The 19,048-nt window shown below is 39.3% G+C and overlaps 1 pseudogene; it reads left to right on the forward strand.

The window, feature by feature from the left end:
* The window catches only part of LOC103698671, a 56,762-nt pseudogene extending 40,055 nt beyond the window's left edge, over positions 1-16,707 (forward strand).
* Positions 16,708-19,048: the final 2,341 nt, after the last annotated feature.

Here is a 19,048-nt window from a genome sequence, read left to right on the forward strand (position 1 = left end):
ATGCCGAGGAAGCAAGTCATGCGGTCTTCAAAGAAGAGAAGTAATGTTCCCGAAGCTACCGAGCGAAGGTCCAAGGCAAGAAACGATGTTCCTCCTCCTCGTCCGCATGCTCCACCTTCTCCTCCTAGGCAAGTACCCTTGGTAACTCATCCTGTTTCTCTCGGTAGGAAAATAGATTTCGATTTCTTAGAAGCCGAGGGTTTTACCATAGGTCTGAAGCTCAAAGCCATGGGTTGGAAAACCCTATGTTCCCTTAACATTCCGATGTACCCGAACCTTGTTCGCCAATTCTATGCCAATCTCAAAACCGGAATTGCTAGCTTTGAAAGTGTGGTAAATGGAACTCCAATCTGCTAAACCCGGAAACCCTAGGGAGTGTTGTGAACATGCCAACCTCTGGTTCAACCGAAGATTTTTTAGAAAATAGAGTGTTGGGCCTTCAATATCTTCTAGGTATAGAAAATGTACGTCCACTTGAGGAAATTTCAGCCAACCGACTTAGTGTGGAAAATCGACTATTACATCATATTGTTAGCCGAATCCTCTTTCCGAAAACAGGTAGGTTTGATTTTGTGTCCGAAAGAGATATTCTTGTTATATTCCACATTCTGAACGGTAGCCCTCTTAGTTTACCTCACCTGATGATTAGACACATGCTAGAGTCTGCCTCTAGAGCTAAGACATCCTTGCCATATGGAATGCTCTTAACCTTAGTCTTCGAGGAGTTCGGTGTAAATACTGAAGGGGAGCCATCTACAATTCTTTCACGTTGGGATACTTACAATGACCGGTCCCTACATCGAATGAGTTTTCGTAAGAAAGATGGTCAATGGATAAGAAAAGATGAAGGGAAGACCAGTGCGTGCCATAGAGAAGAGCAGCGACCTGTCGAAAATGAAGAATCATTTCATCCTCCCACTGAAGAACCAATTGCCCAACCTCAGCAGCCCACTGAAGTTAGACTTAGTGCTGAGCAGTTCAGAGCACTAAGGGAAGATATCGTGCAAGAGTTAAGAAATTCTAGAGATGTTGCTTGTACAGACTTGGTACCTTCCAACGCAACCGTCTCTCAATTGGTCGCTGATATGAGGGCAGAAATGGTCAGTCTTCGATGTCTTGTTCAAGGACAGTACCAGAGATTTGTGGACATAGAAGAGGAGACAAAAAAGCTTCAACAATCTGTCAGAAAGGACATGGAGAAACTGAATGAAAATGTAGAGGATGTATGCAACAAACTTCTACAAGGACTTCATAAGAACAATCAGACTTTAGCTCAGCTGAACAAGTCCTATCTCTAGTCCAATTTTGAAGTTGCAGCCATTCTGCAGAAAGTTACAGAGGTACTAAGTCTTCTATTGGGGAGACAGGCATGAGCTTCTTCGAGTTTCACTGCCCCTTGATTTCTTCTTTTCCTAGAAACTTAGGTTATTTTGTCTGCAAGAGTTTAATAGGTCTCGAGGAGACTCATTGTAATATCTTTTTGTAATCTGTACAAGTGCAATGAAATGTTCTATTTTTGACCAACATGGCTTGTATAATGATATTTTTATTCTATGGTAATTGTGTATTCGTAACATCGAGAAGATTGCTAAAAAGGGGGAAAGAAATAAAAGTTAACTTGATTAAAATTTAAAACAGAACTTGTGTGAGTTAAGTAGTCTGGGAACACAGTCAAGAAGTCTGGGAACATAGTTAAGTAGTCTGGGAACACAGTTAAGGAGTCTGGGAACACAGTTAAGGAGTCTGGAAACACAGTTAAGTAGTCTGGGAACATAGTTAAGGAGTCTGGGAACACAGTTAAGTTGTCTGGAACCCAGTTAATAGCTGTCTGGGAACACAGTTAAGTTGTCTGGGAACACATTTAACTTGTCTGGAAACACCGTTAATTAGGGTGCTCATTATGGAGTCGACCCCAGTCAATGGCGAGTCGACCTCTGGACATAAGGGAGTCGACCCTTAAGAGCGGCTGGGTGCTAGAGTCGACTCCAGTCTAAGGGAGTCGACCCCAGTGAATGGCGAGTTGACCCCTTAAGTCGCACAGAGCAAAGATAGAGAGCAGCCGAAAACAGCCAGAGCCCAAGTGTTGACCTCAGGCAGACTGGAGTCGACCCTGGACATAAGGGAGTCGACCCTTGAGAGTGACTGGTGTGCCAGAGTCGACTCCAGTCTAAGGGAGTCGACCCCAGTGAATGGCGAGTCGACCCCTTAAGTGGCATAGAGCAAAGATAGAGAGCAGCCGAAAACAGTCAGAGCCTAAGTGTCGACCTCAGGCAGACTGGAGTCGATCTCTGGATATAAGGGAGTCGACCCTTGAGAGTGGCTGGTGTGCCAGAGTCGACTCCATTCTAAGGGAGTCGACCCCAGTGAATGGCGAGTCGACCCCTTAAGTGGCACAGAGCAAAGACAGAGAGCAGCCGAAAACAGCCAAAGCCTAAGTGTCGACCTCATGCAGACTGGAGTCGACCTCTGGACATAAGGGAGTCGACCCTTAAGAGTGGCTGGTGTGCCAGAGTCGACTCCAGTCTATATATTGAGTCGACTCGTGGAGGACAAGTGTCGACCCCTGAATTTAGGAGTTGACCCCAGGAATGTAATGCTGAAGACAGTTTCTCAAACTCCGACACGCTTTATGAAACCAGAAATGTTGATGCATATCATTGTTAGTTTAGTGCGGGTTGATAATGTTGCGATGAACTTGCACTGTACAAATCGATTTTCAACCATTCTGAGATTGCATTTGATTTACGAGAAATTTTCAATATGAATTACGTGACAATATGAAAATACGTTTAAGTGGCTCAGTTTAATAAGTCACCGTGGACTTTTCATTTAAGCGATGAGCATGACAGGAAGTTGAAAAAATTGCCAATCAATATGGACAAAAAAGGGGAATAATGATATTATCTGTGAAAATGTTATATTACACAGAACATGAAAATTACAGTTGGACAAACATCCTTTAGAACACATTTACAATCAAGTTTTACAACTCATTTGCATTCATGTGATACAACAAGTAGTCTACGATTTCTCTGTACAAGTCTTCGCATGGTACATTGACCTAAACCTATCAAAGGCAACGCTCCCGGAATGTAATAGAATACTCCCTACAGCCCAGCTCCTGTATAAAGATGGATCCTTCAATTCTTCCTGCAATGGTCTCGTGCTGCCTCGGGTAAGTCCCTCTGCAAACATAAGCATGTATGCCCCGCAGTCAACACTATCATTTCGTTGTTGTGCACATTGTCGAATTTCACAATATGCTAATTCAGGGATACGAAATCCGACATAGTCGTTTAGCCACGATCTCAAAAAAGATGCCTGCAATAATGTGAAGAATGCAAAATTTTAAGAACATACCTATGATAAAGAAGGAAATCAGTAATATCAAATTTCACAAGTGATACCAACGTATCTAACAGTGTCCACCCCAACGTTGAAACTCCACAAGGAGTTGTAGCATTCGAAACGCTGGTCCTTCAAGTCCAGAGAAAGTAGATACCAATGCCATCCCGTATTCATCGGAATGAAGAGATATCTACACTTTTGAAGATCGGCACATCTGAATTCTCGAAGCCATGTTTGAATACTGGGCACCAATGACTATGATTCTTTTGGTAACATTAATGGTAATTAAGAGGTAATCCAATGGTAGATGCTGGAGCACGGCAGCCTGCATACAATTTATTTGTTACAGCCCCGTTGGCACGCTGAATTTCAATTGGAAAAATGTAAGGACGAGACATCATGAGCAGTAAGTCAAAACCTGGATCTCGCAGTGCAAATATAAACACGGATTGTCAATAATCTCAGTATACGCACAAGGCAGAAGTCCAAAATGCGAAAGTACATATTGATTACCTGTACGCAATAAAAGTACGCAGTCAATACCAAATTATATTTCTCCAGTAGTAGTTCATTGTAGGAGCATACATCACTCCGTAGTGGCTTGTCATGCAGGAGCTGCACTAAGGCATCAGGGCTGCATGCAGGTTTGGTACGATCTTCGTCCTCCCATATTATATCCTTACATAATTCAAATGTTTAAGCAACTTTCAATACGATAATTGTGAAAAACGGTAAGTTACCAAACTCATGTTCTTCAAGGAAGAATTTAATAGCTTCTTCATAGTAAATAGGGAGTATACCTGTCCCCTTCCCATGAAAGCTACGTTTCAGTGCCACTCTCTCAAGATCATTAACTTTAGTGGACGACACTATATGCTAAGTTGAATAAATGGTGAAGACATATATTTTGGTTAGGAAACTTAACTGTATAGACTTAGCAAATTCAATATGGATAAATAAACACATATGGACGAGACAACATTTCTATACTGTTCCCGAGGGGGAGGTTTCCTCCCATGTTGGAGCAAATTTGTGGAGCTTCATTAATGAACTTGTCGGTGGGTCGAATATGTTGGTTGACCGAGCGGGCGAATCCTTGGTATCAATAGTAATTCCCGTACAAACCTCACCTATTTGGGCAACTGTGACCTTTTTTTAGCCCTTTTATAAGTCTTTGGCTGGTGTGATATGGCCTTCGCTTTCTCCGATGGTTTGCGCTCGCGTGCTCCCAGCTTCATGCGCTTGCATAAGGAGGACACATATGAGCTCGGAGCTCCAGCTTTCTTCTTAGCTTCAGCATCAGTGGACCAAATAACCTGATAAGAAAATGCATTTTGAAGACAATTTATACTACCATTCTAAAAACTGCGAACACTACGTACCAAAAAATTACATACCTCCATCGAATCAGCACTATGCTGCATATGATCTTTCTGAAGAGCATTGTTGTGAATAGGTGGATCAACTGTAGTATGCTCCTTCACGTAACCAAGGAAGATCATATTTAAATCAAGCAAGTCGAGTCATATTAGAACTGATAGTTAACTTGTCAGACCTTATACAGAGGAAACATGCTTACCTCAGCGGGAACTGTAGCATGCTCCCCAGGTTTGTCATCAACCAGAAGGCCCTTATCTCGTAGGACCCTCTCTATTGTCGACACCCTCTTATCGAGCTGTTCTATGCGGGTATTCTCGACATCCCCAATAGGATGAGGGTCTGGTAAACTAAAGCCATGTTGTAGCAAACACGTCTCAAGCACTGTGATACATGTGTGAATTCCCCGCAGTGGATGTCGATCACTTTGGCTGGATGACGGAATCTAAAACAACACAGTAATGAATGTGGTGTATGAATTGAACAAACTGTAGGCATACATCCATGTGTGCAGACTTGAACTATGTGCCGGCAAGTGAAAAGTGCATGCCAAATCAAAAGTGCTTTTAACTGTGTTTGGAAATGCTATGTCACAGTAAGCTGCTAATACTTGAGTTCCGACATGCACGAATTGTTGCTGTTCTGTCTCCGTACGCCTCTCATCAGGCCGTAGTAATTGTGGCCTTCCTGGCGAGAGAAGGTGCAACTCCTCCTCTCTTGGTTCTAGCTTCTTAATAACCTAAAGCATGCGAACAGTTAAATTTACGTACAAGTTAAAATATTTCCAATGTAAGAATTCAACATTCAAACCTCAAATCGTTTTAAATTTTTCATAACATCCGCAATCACGTCCACCCTGCGGGGGAATGGGGTGTTGTTCCAGCGTACGAGACGTGGATACATGAACGGTGGCCGGTGCCTTCCAACAATGCTGTTAGCATGCTCAACAGCCCATACCTGCCAAAAATGCATTGTAAACATCAAATTACATCTAAATATATATATCGTAACAATGAAATTTTAAAAAAACATCTTATGATGCTTACCACCAGGGCGACCGTGCAGCCATCCATGTATCTACCAACCCCTTGGCCTGTGATGTTTCTAGTCTTCACACTATCGGCTAGACTAGGTATTTGCTGCCGAAGAAAAGAGAAAACGGCAAGAGCCCAACTATACGAACCTAAGCGGTCTAAATCATCGACATATGAACATAATGTCTTAGGGACATAGTAGCGTACGGTTGGGAAGAGGATAGTCCCAAAAAGAGAGAACCCATAATTTTGTAAAATCCTCCACATCTTGTCGACTGCTCTTACCGACAAGGACTTGTAATCTACTTTTAATTGCATCTCTACTGGCTTTCTGGTGGTCACTATCAAAAAACCGGGTGATGAGGTCACACGTAACCCTCCCTTTCCTATGCAGTTGCACCTCATTACCCGTCGCACTCAAACCAAGGATTAGTGCGAAATCAGTCCCTACAAAAGGCACTATAACCCTACCAAACCAAAAACCCTCCTCAACATTATCCCAAAGGGAGAGCAATGTGTCCAAGATAGGCCTACTCTATTTTATATACGGTAGATCTAGCATGTGCCCAAATGGAGTGTCACGTATTCTATCCTTCTGTTCATTAGACATGCACGGGATTAGGGTGACCATAAAATTTACAAAGTGGGTGAAATAACACCTTCCATTAACCATATTACTTAGGCCAACAGAGGATTTTTTGCCGGTACTCTGCTTTGGGGCCATCTTAGATTTTTGCATCACAAATATAGTTACAAATTATATTTTTAAACGCAGTCAACGGAAAATAAATCATCCTAAAAACTAAAACAAATAACACAATTAGCACGGAATAGAAAAATTTTTTCACAACAAATATCTCAAATGTGCTACCACAACCTCTCTGTCCATTAATTCGGCAAAACCACTAAACCATTCCAACAACTATCTGGAATGCCGTACAATACTGCATATCACGTCCGTGTTCAATACATTATTCGAGAAAGTATGCGGTGACAAACCTGTTGAAGGAATGCAGAGACGCCTCAGGGAAGGTTGGAGAGACCAATGTCCACCTAAGCTTCCGCTACAAACGAACAGGGCGAAGTCGGTTCGAAGGTCGACTCCGAGGCCGGACAGAAAATATCTCCTTGCTCCTCAGAATCGGATCGGAAGGGTTCTACTTTTCCAAAAGGGGAACGGCTTAACAGGGGAAAAGAGGAAGATCGAGTACCGTTGGGAAGTGGTTTGCAGTTCTAGGGTTTGAAACCGGGGCGTAAAAATCAAGCGGAATCGGGCGAGATTTTTATGGAATTTTTTCCGTCGGAAGAGAGGATTAGGATACAAAGATTGGGGACGAAACGAGGGCTGGAATCGGTAAGTTTGAATACGGCTCGTTCAAATGAACACAGAGCATACGAGGAACGACGGAAGAGGAAAAAAGTCAGGGGTATTTTGGTCTCCTTATGGCATTTCATATGTCAATGGACCGCTTATTAAAAGAACAGTCAACAGGGACTATTTGTTATAAACGGATCTAACTTTGGACCTCTAAGCAACTTCCCCTATTTTGGGTTGATCCATCACATAGAAGCTCACCCCTCCATCTCTCTATCTCTTTCTCCTCCCATGTGTGTCATTTGATTAGTTTCCTTTGGTATCTGGAAGTTGTCATGAGATTAGTTTCCTTTCTGGTTAATTGGCCCACTTGTTTTTGGGGGGTTTTTGGCGTACATATCCTCCTAAATATTAAAATTTGCATGAATACCCTTCCAAAATTGATATTTGCATGTATACCCTTATAAAAAATATTTGTTTTGCGTGTATATTCTTCATTTTTTTTTCTTGCATATATACCCATGCCATCTAACGCCATTAAGAAATTAGCAGTTTAAAATTAAAAATGACTGAAATACTCTTAATGGGTAGATATACAAAAAGAAACATTTGATAAGAGTATATATGCAAATGACACTTTGTGAGGGTATTCATGCAATTTCATATATTTAGGAGGGTTTACATGTAAAAAAAAAAAGAGTCTAATTTTACTTTTTTTCTATTTCAACATGTTTTAACATTGGGATTTGTCTGGTGTTTGTTCCTCAATATTTTCTGTAAAAATATTTCTTAAGAAAAAGATTGATCGACAGTTAGATAACAAAAAGAGTTATGAAAGTTCTTTTACTAATCATGGGATTATTCAACTTTATTCTTTTTCATTTATAACAACCACCATATCTTATTTCATCAAAACATAGCTTATAATATTTATTGTTATAGATGCATATATGAGAGTATGTATTAGAATATAAAAAATGATTAGAATCTCTTAAAGACACACAATAGATTGCAAGGATCAAGCTTCCTTGCTACTGCTATGCTCATGGATGGAAGAACAACATCAATCATCCGCAAACAAAATCATTAAAGTTCTTCAAATCCTTCAGACTTATTAACAACCTTCGCGGCCATGTGGTAGAAGGCCACCCCTTGTATACCTTAAGCTACTTTTCTTTGGAGCTTCAATTTTCTAGACAAAAAATCTAGAGTATGAGGTCCATCTTGTCGCCGTAATTTTAAATCAGCCACCAGCCTGCCCATGAAAAATTTTTCAACTCTAAAAGATAAACATTGCAAATCTCATACACTTAAATATAAATGTTGCAAATCTCTCACAACACTTTTTTTTAAATAATTCATAAAACTAAAAGCAGGATCTGACCATCTTCATGTAAAAAAGAATACAATGAAGGGTTGTCTATGGTTGAGAAGGGACTTGAGGGAATGGTTTTGATTCCAGACGGAGAAGTGAAAAAGAAGGTCGAGGGAGATCAGATTATTTCTCAAAGGAGATGGAGATATTAGTTTTCAGTGAGACCTGGTAACATGTTACCCACTTCAAGAATAAAAAGATGCTTTCATAATTTTAATTAATTTAAATAAATATGATTTTGGCTAATTATGTTAGCTAAATCGCTATGTCAAAGGTATTCATAGAAAAATAGTGTTTTGTGAGGGCATGCACGTAAATATCAATTTGGAGGATATTCATGCAAATACCAATATGTAGAAGGGTATTTATGCAAAAATCTAAGGATTTTTTTTTTTGCGTATATACCCTTCTATATATAAAATTGCATGAATATCCTCAAAAATTGCTGTTTGCATATATACCCTTATAAACGTTTCTTTTTGCATGTTTTACTATTAATGGTATTTTTATCATTTCAATTTTAAACTGCTAACTTAACGGCGTTAGATGGCATAGGTTCATATGCAAAAAAAAAGAAAAAAGAAAAAGAAGTGTATACATACAAAACAAGTGTTTGATGAGGGTATATATGCAAATATCAATTTTTGAAGGTATTCATGCAAATTTCAATATTTAGGAGGGTATGTACGCAAAAAACCCTTTTTCTTTTGATAAATCAAGCCTTAGAGTAGTTTTTTTAGGAAATTACATTACCAATGCTTAATTTTACCTAATTTGGGTGGCTACTGGAGGAATCAATTCACACCCTTTCCCAGCCTTATATAGTTAATCTTGTTTGTGATATCTCTTCTGTCAGGACCTTGACTGTTCATGTTATATGAGGCAATGAATTTATTGGTTATCTTATATTGAGTTTTTTTTTTTATATCAGCTTCTTATATCAGGCTCGCTAGAAGGCATGGATGTCGATGATCTGCGCTCGAATGCTCATTATAGCGGTGGCTATCATCCAGTAAGTTCTAATTGACTGAACGTAAAATAGAAATAGATGGTGATCTGTATTTTGGACTTGTGGACTTGATCATAAGAGCATGTCACTCTGGAAGCTTGCTGCCATTGTGCTTTATTTGTAAATATGTTGTTTTTTGCTTATGATCACAATATATTGTAAATATATTGTGCTTATGTTGATACCAGTTCAAAGTGATGTACCCGTTCTGACTTTTCAGGTCAATGACCTTCAACCTAGGACTGGCAAATACTTCAAATTGCATGCCAGTTCATATCTGCTAGCTTACTGGATTTGATACCTGTTGTATATGGTTAGCACTTAGGACGTGTATGGGGCACTTATTTTTAAGTATTGCGTTATTTAAAATTATGCCAAAGATGAGGTGAAGCGGGACTCCCCTCCCTCCCCTCCCTCCGGCGCTTGGATGAGTATTGATCTTTTAACATTGGATGGTTCCTGTTTGGCATTGTTGTTTTTTTTGCTTTTGTTTCAATAAAAATTGGTAGAATACCGTGTGGAGATTGATGTTGATGATAGCATTTGCACACAACTTTTTCCATCCTTGCTTTTATTTTCTTTTTTCTTTTTCCTGAAAGCAACAAATCTTGTTGTCGAAAGCTATAAAAGTTTTGCAAACAATCTGAAAAAAGGGAAGTGTTTCATCAAGCTTTTTGTTCAATCTAGTTCAGTTTCTTCTTAGATTTTTGAAAATGAAAACAGAAAAAAAAAGCAATACCAAATGGGTCCTTAGTTTTAGTGTTTCTTATGTTCATATCATTGTATGTTATTGTGATAACCCATTATACTTTATGGATGCTCTTTGGCAGAAATATATAAAAAAATGATATGTATGTATCTATTTATGGTTGTACCCCAGCCCTTTTTGCTTTTTTTTTTGTGACTTGATCGGTTGGCTTATCCATATTGTGTCATAATCATATCATGTATTTGAATGTGTGCTTCATAGTCTGCATCCCAGTGTTCATTATTGTTGTGATTATTATCCAGCAGTGTGCTATTTTTTTTTTTTAATTTTTCGTTGCATAGATCTTATCCCTTGGATGCATGCGAAGTTGTTATTACTTTCTTTTCCTATAAAAGAGGTGTTTGATTCAGTGTCACATGGACACAGATGTGAGAAGCAATACATTTAGTTTTTCTAGAATGTTAATAGTAGAAAGTTATTATTTGGTTATTCCAGAATAATCAGATTAAAAAGAGTTAATTGAAAGATTTTAACGCATTTGGTAAAATTTTGGTACAATGCTCAAAAAATTTTTGGTACAATGTTCAAACCACAATATGTTATCAATATAAATATTCATAGAGGTACATCATTAACAAAGAGCATACAAAAAGGGGTTATTTCAGATCATGTGAAATGAGAGCGATAAAGCTCTGGTAGCAAGCATCAGATCGAGTGGCAACAGAGTTGCTTTGGCTCAAGGGTTTTGAATTGGATCGTTACACTTTTTGATGTGAAGGGAAGGTTTCCACGGATTGAAAAATATGAACTTTGCACCATTTAGCTTGCATACAACCAATTCATGTTTCATCATCCAAGAACAAAACCAATGCTGGGTTTCAGCAAATTAGCCAATCACCACCAAAGCTACGTACTTCCGAACCACAATCATTACAAGTTGCAACTAATAATGTTATAAACAACTATTACTTGCTCGTTTTCTTGGCATAGCTTGTACAAAACCACCATGCATGCTTCCACCTACAGAAATGTTGTTATTGAACACATTAATTTGTTCAGGACCTCATTGTCAGTGAGGTGACCATTCAATCCAATTTGACACGAAACTTCTTAATGTCATTAAAGATATGATGCTTCCCAACCATCAAGTAGAGTGCCCTTCTAGGCAATCTTGGGTGCCTGTAGGGGTGTCAAACGAACTGAGAAGCTCGAGCTTTGTTCGGAAAAAGCATGAATCAGGCTTGATTTGGAGCTAAACAAACAAAGCTTGGACCAGCAAAATAGGCTCAAATTGATTTCAAGCCAAGCCAAAAATGATCCTAGCTCAATTAGGCTCAGCTCGATAAAGCTTGAATATATTTAAATTATATTTAAGTACTTTTATGTCTAATAGATCATTGAATGAAGGTTGTATTTGGTGCATATTTTTTATTATTTGGGTTAATTAAATGTTAATTTATGCTTGAACCAAATCTTAATGTTAGCTTGAAATCAAGAATTGAGCTTCAATTCAAGCTTGAAACAAGCTTCATTTAGTCTCAAGTTGATTTCAGTTTGATTTAGGATTATAATGCTGATAAATGGACCTGTTTTTGACTTGGTTCGAAAATTGAGCGCGAAATAATGGCAAACAAATCAATCTTGATCTTGGAGTTCAAGATTGAAATTAATTTCAAACCAATCTTCAGCGAGCTCTTTATCAGACCCAAGCTTGAAGCTTGGCTCAGTTACTGTCCCAGATGCCCATAAGTGTAATAATCATCCTGGTCAAACATCAAAACCTCGCTTGGTTCCCTTTCTCACTACTCAAGTGAATCCCCAAATCTAACATCCTTCCCACTTTTCCACTCTCTAGTTTCATATGAGAACATCTTCCTATCACATAACTATATTTGGTGGCTGAATAGTATCAAGTCATCTGGTGATGCTGGATACTTGTTTATTTGAATGTGCATGTTGTCTCAGTCTATAGCCATTATGGTGTTAGATGCATTGAGTCAAACAAATTGAAGTTTCCTTTCTGTTACATGTGTGGCTTGTTATACAATATTCTCTAATTGGTGACACTGCTTACTCCTGAGAACATATGAAGACTAGGATCTAGCATCCTAAGGCTACTTGTGGTACTTTATTATGCAAGTAGACTAGTACAAGCGCTGCTGGTTTTCTTTTTGATTGATGGGCAAGAGCCAAATCTGATGTGCTCCATAATTCATTCTGTTGGTGTATGAATGTGTTTCTTGTTCGGTATACCATCTATAGGCTGTTCGATGCTATTGGTTTGACTGTGTCTATCATTGCAGGATCATCATGTGATTGAGATGTTCTGGGAAGTCCTTAAAAGCTTTTCTTTGGAATATCAGAAGAAATTTGTTAAGTGAGCCTTTTTCCCAGTTTGATATATGCAGACATACATTCACTGATTCACATACTCTGACACGCAGACATGCATGAAACCTTCTCTTATAGACAAGCCCTTATATGTGCTCTTATGCGTGCATGCACACATACTAGCCATTTGGTGATCTCTTGTTTTCTTTCAAGTCTTCCACTTTTTTTTCTTTTTTTTTTGATTGTCTTCAAGTATTTAACAGTAAGATGAGCAGCTGAACTAGAAAAAGGTTCTGTGCAATTCATTCTGTATTAGCAGTATGGTTTAAAAATTGACCATTGACTCACTTACAGCTTGATGTTACATGAGGTTAATCTTGAGACGTCAGCCAACTTTCATAAGCAATTTTGCTTAGGATTAAATAGAATGTTCAGGATTGAATGATTGGTGTAAGTTGTAACAAGTTCATCTTGAGACAATTTATGCATGTGTCAGCTAGCAGCAACTAAAATTCTCGGCAAGAGTTTGTATGTTCATGCCTCTTGATGAATTGATCAAAATGTGGGTAAATTGGTATTCAGATCTTTCCTTATGGTCAACAGGTGTCACAAGAATTAGCAGATCTGCCTCATTTTCTGATCTGCTCCTTTAGATTTTTCTCATCTACAAGGATCGGCTGTTCTTTCTCAAACATTTCTCTGTCAGAAGGAAATATGAAAAAGCTCAAGATTGCCACCAGATTTCTGGTGGACATGCATTTTATTAGTCATTGTTATTAAATCTGGATTATACTGTCCGGTCAGACAGGAAACCCATATACTGGCCCCTTGTCCAGTCTGTTTTCATAATGGGACTGGAAATGTAATTGACCCAGTGAAAAATCGGATGGTTTTTGTGAATCAAGTATCGGAGTACCCCTGCACGCGTTGCGACGATCGCAGCGGAAAGACACGCGAGGTCGTTCATCTCATGAACGTTCTAGAGAACATAGATTTCAAAAATTTTCTAGAGTTCTCTAACTCAGATTTATGAAATCTAAAGGGAAGATTAAAATTAAAAGACTAGATTAATTTCAGATCTACTACAATTCCTAATTGTATAGAATTTATAAAGATCTAATCTTTACCTTTGAGCGGGTAGAACTTCACCGCTATCTGATGATCGTAGAATTTTTGGTTCGCTCGAAGTCGCACAAGCGTCCGGCCACTACAGGCATCCACACGAGGTACAGATCGCTTCAAGATCTCACCGGGGTGCTAGCTCCCTTGCAGAGATCACCTTTAATAGCTGAATTCCTCTTCCTTTTAATCAACTCCTTGATTACTCTGAGAGGAAGGAGGAAGGAGGAAGAAGATGAAGAAGACGCCTCTTCTTCTTTCTTTGCTCACGCCAGGGAGAAGGGAGGAAGGGTGGCCGGCTGCAAGGGGACTTCAATGCTCCTATGCTTCACGCTAGGGCCCTTTAAATAGGCATCTCATGCCCATACAAACAAGGAATAATTTCAAGAATCAATCACTTCTTGATTCATCCCTCTAAAATCAGCTACACCCCTTACTTAATTCTATCACAATCCTTACTTAAAAGTGATTGAAAAGAATCCAAGGGACGTGCTCATGCCATGTAGCAATCTGCGTGAACAAGGAGGAAGAGGAGGGGCATCCGCCCCTCCTCTTGGCGTGTGGACCATGAAAGGAAAGTAGGGGCGGACACCCCTCCTTTCTTTGTGCGTGTGAGGAGGGGCGGACGCCCCTCCCTCTTTCCTTATTTGCCTCACATGTATGGAGGAAGGGATCTTTCCTTTCCTTCCATGCATGGGTCTCCGAATCCAATTAGAAATTTCATGGTCCCACTTGATCAATTGAAGTCTAATCCAATTAGAACCCAATGTGTCCTCCAAATTGATTTATGTGAATCGTAATCCAATTAGGATCCAAATTGGACTTCATGAATTAAGTTCTTTATCTCATAAGGAGTTCTATTTAATTAGGCCTTCCCATCCTTATCCAATAAGGTTAAGCCTAATTTAATTAGGTCCAATTAAATCAATTAAATTGCAATCCAATTGCAAATCCTTCTTCTTTAATTCACTAACTCTAATTGTCAATCAAATTGACAATCAAGATCAATTGCGATTCTAAATCACTATTCAACCATCGGAACGATCAAAACTTCTAATGTGTGTGACCTCGTAGGTTCTATTCTGACTGATAGTGAGATATATTATGATCTCTATCATAATTTCATCGAAACCTCTTTCAATGGGTTGAAACGATTTCAACTCTACTCTTAGGGTTCACTGATCACCAAGTGAATGCCTTCGAGTCTCACAATCCACTAGTGACACCTAGCAGCATATAGTGACGATTCAGCAGAACGGAATGGATGAACTTCTAGGTGCAGTTAGCGTATGATACAGTACCTCTATCATGGATCCCGACATGACGGAGGTTATGGATAACTCGTCAAACTCCATCGTCTGTCTTATGTCAGATTTATTTGACTCAAGTTCGAGATTTAGAAAACTCTTTTTGCAGAACTGCCCTGGCCAAGTTCTTTCGAACTTAGTCTCATAAATCACATAGGATCACTCTTAATCTATCAAGGTCGATAGATCCCATCTAGATGCAACCCTAATCCAACAGTGAACCTACTGCAGCCAATCTACGCCACAAGGATCCTTAGGGTCTATGTTTATGTGCTCGTCAAACTACAGCAACCTCACCGTGATTAGCTGAGGCATCGCAGGTCTAAGTACTAGTCATACAACTGCAGCATCAAGTAAGTCACTGACGAGTGGATAGACATCCAAGTGATTTCTTGCTTTGGTCACGCTCAGTACCCTTGTTCTCTAGCAAGCACTTGCACAATCACCCCAGTGTCGCCACACTATGGACTTAAGACTCGTCCATCAAGGAAAGTGATCTGTGCACTAATCTCATCGGATCGATCACTGTCCTTCGTGATGATCCATCGATCAGGAGCTATTCAAGAATTAACTATTAATTACACATGCCTTAAATTCTCAACTCTTGAGAATATGTGTTATCATTTTATTAATTTCTAGGACGATTCATGGACACATAATAACACGAATGAACAAAATGCCTGATTTTATTAATTAATAAAAGATCAAGTACAAATTTCATGCCTCCAGAATAATTACAATGCGTCTGCCAAATTGGCTTCTAGGGCATACTCTTAACATCCAGCGACCCGGTCAGGTGGAAAACCGGATAAACTGGACTCTAAATTAGAGAATTGGAAGAATAATGCTTGAATTGAGATTCGATCTCATTATCTCGTATGTGCTTAAGAACTGGTCAGCCATTTAGACAACGTTTGATGCTCTAGTATGGTGATTATTTATTATACTTCCATATTTTATATATGTCATTAGATGAAGCTATTATAAATAGATAGTAATTTCAATAATCAATTCTTTTTTGCAATAGACAGTCAATTCCTTTTGCCTTTTGTGGTAAATAAAAAGCAGATATGCTTCTTTTTTTTTGGATATTATCAAAACTTTTCTATTTATGATTATAAAAAATACCAATATGGTCTCCATTTTCCTACATTAGATATAATTTTTTCTATATTTTTTTAAAGTATTAGATGATTCATGATTATTTTCTATTTATGCTGCAACTAAAGAGTAGTGCAGAACGTTGGTCTATGTGACCTAAGAGTAGTATTTAAAGTAGAAAACTTATTAATAGTTATGCATAATTTTCTTACATTATATCAAATTTTCTATGATATATATATATACACTCTGACCGATTGAGCCCACGGTCGGACCAGTGAACCGGTGATCCAGCCCCTTGCTTGGCTGGACTCTGGTCCGTGCAAGCTTTGAGTTATCGTAGTTTGCAAGCTTGTTAGGTTCAGCTTGCATTCCATGATTGTTGACAAATCATTGTAATCTTTGATAAGTTTACAATGTTTTTGTTGAACAATCTTGCAGGTTTGTGACTGGCTGTTCTCGTGGACCACTTCTTGGATTTAAGTATCTTGAACCAAAGTTCTGCATACAAAGGTTTGTTGCACTTTTCTTTTTTAATTCTCGTCTTAATATTGACAGTTGATCTTGATTGGGCTTTTCTCAAATGTAGGGCTGCTCCTCTGATTGTTTCTGAAGAGGATCTTGACCGATTACCGACATCTGCCACATGCATGAATCTGCTGAAGCTCCCACCATATAAAAAGTAAGTACTTGATTCTTTAAAATGACATTCAGCTTCCTACATCCATGAGTACCTTGATATTACTTTGTTCATTATCATTGGCTTACACAACAGGATATCAAAATTGCATAATGTTTCATATGTTAGAGATGGTACAGCATTATTAAGTATTTTTAGATAATTATAATAGAGCCACTCTTTATTTTGAAGTTGTTGATATATTGTTTTTGTATTTCATTCCTTGAGCTGGCCTGTTCTAGATGAACATCTAATTGATGCCAACAATATTGGCGTCCTGGTTGTGTATTAAGCACTCATGCATTCTCTGCTAACAATGTTCTTTTTCCCGTCTCTCGATGGCTCGGACATTGATGGTGGTTCAGTAAAGAACAAATGCGGACCAAGTTGATGTACGCGATAAATGCAGATGCTGGTTTCGACTTAGAGTTGATCACTGCTTGGATTAAGGATACATGTCTTATATGATTGTGGTGATGGCTGCATGAACCTGGCCCAACAGAGCGATTCTGTTTTCTAGTGGAATTCAAGGACAGGTTAAGTTACTGAATTACAGGGGCCGTGGCAGGGCTCCAACTTCAAAAGCTCAAAACATGCAGAAGTAAGCAAGAGAGGTGAAGAACCTGTAAATATTTGAAATATTGGTATGATTTACCCATGAAAGTATACATATGTTTGGGTCCTACAAAATTGTAATTTTATCTAAGAACAGAGCTTGAATCATCAGATGTCTCCTTGGGTACATTTGTAAAACTGGAACAGCATTTAATTAAAGGCAATAGCCCTTTGATTCATCACCTACAAAGTGCTTTTGTGTTGCTTCTATAGATGTTATTCACAATACAGTAAGGGGCAAGGTTTGCCATACCATTCAACACCGGTGTGTATCGACCGTACCGTACTGTATTGGTACTAAACCGGTATGCCGTATAGAGAGTGCACCGAGTATGCCAGCTCTCATTACCGGCATACCGATACTATAATAGAATGATACCAATATAGGGTTCGGTGCTAAGATGGTGAATCTTAGTAGGGGGTTTTGTAGGACTGGAAAGTTATTGTTTTTAGTGTGGTGCCATCTTTGCTCACAATTTCTGAACCCACTGAATTACCTGCTGCACTTTGCGGAAGATTTAATTTGGTAGCACATGCAAACTAACAGGTTTACCCGATTTCCTGTCAGCAAGAAGTGATTACAGGATGGCGTATGCCTGCTTCAGTCTATGTGGGTTTAACATGCAAGCATACGAATCCAGATGGTTGGGAGGAATTCAGTTTGGCGTAAGGGCAAGAAAAGCACTTTCAACGCATAATGTCGAATGTGGGGTCAGAATGTTTTGCTTTCTGCTGAGGTCCTTGTGCAGGCAGTGCATTGGGATTTATGATGTTCATTGGTATGAAAGCTAACGGCCTTAATTGGTTAAGTTGTTCCAACAAGTGCGATTCAAGGGGGAATGCACAGTAATGCACAGAACACTTGATACTATTATCATTGCGCTGAAAGAGTGAAACTGATCACAGGAGCCGCTGACCGTAAGCCTGGAGTAGACAATCGTTGTGCTTGCAGAAGTGGCCAGTTGTCTACGCGATATCATACAAGTCTGAAAAAGTTCGATAATGACATGGTGAGAGCGAACAGGCTGACAGAGGGCCGTGCGATGTTATCCTGATCAGACTCGATTTTCCACATTACAAGATGATATGCGCCAAAAAAATAAAACTAAAAATAAAAGACAGAAAGACTTTTGATTCATCATCGTCAGAAGAATGGCACATAGTCTAATATGCATGAACTCACTCTTCTGTGTTTTTTTTTGGTAAAATCGGCATTTCATATAGTTCTCACTCTTCTGTTTTTTCCACGCGACTCATCCGGCACTAGATGGTGACTGTAGTGATGTAAAACGGGAGGCTAGAGTTTGTGAAGTAGATTGCTGGATCTGTTTCTTGGTATCTGGAGGCCACAAACAGAAGAATAGATCAGCAAAATGGTATGTACATATGCTGACAAATAGAGCAAACATACCAATTGCAGAAACCAACGAAGATGAGATTTAAAACAATATTTGAGCTTCTGCGACTAGTTCGGTTGATTGTAGATGGAATTAGAGATGGGCATCGGGTCGTGGCTCATGCCCACCGGGCCACAGACCAAACGGGCCGTGTCTGGCCCGGCCTGCTTAACCTAAGGCTAAGCCTGGCACGGCCCTAGGCTCGTGGGGTGGCGGGCCATGCCGGGCCCGACACGGGCCGTGCCAGGCACGTGACGGGCACGGCCCGTCTGTCAAAAAAAACAGCCATTTTTTTGCCCATAACGGCTATTTGTGGCTTTTTACCATTTTGC

Source organism: Phoenix dactylifera, unplaced genomic scaffold (assembly GCF_009389715.1).
Source record: "Phoenix dactylifera cultivar Barhee BC4 unplaced genomic scaffold, palm_55x_up_171113_PBpolish2nd_filt_p 001027F, whole genome shotgun sequence".
Lineage (NCBI taxonomy): Eukaryota > Viridiplantae > Streptophyta > Magnoliopsida > Arecales > Arecaceae > Phoenix > Phoenix dactylifera.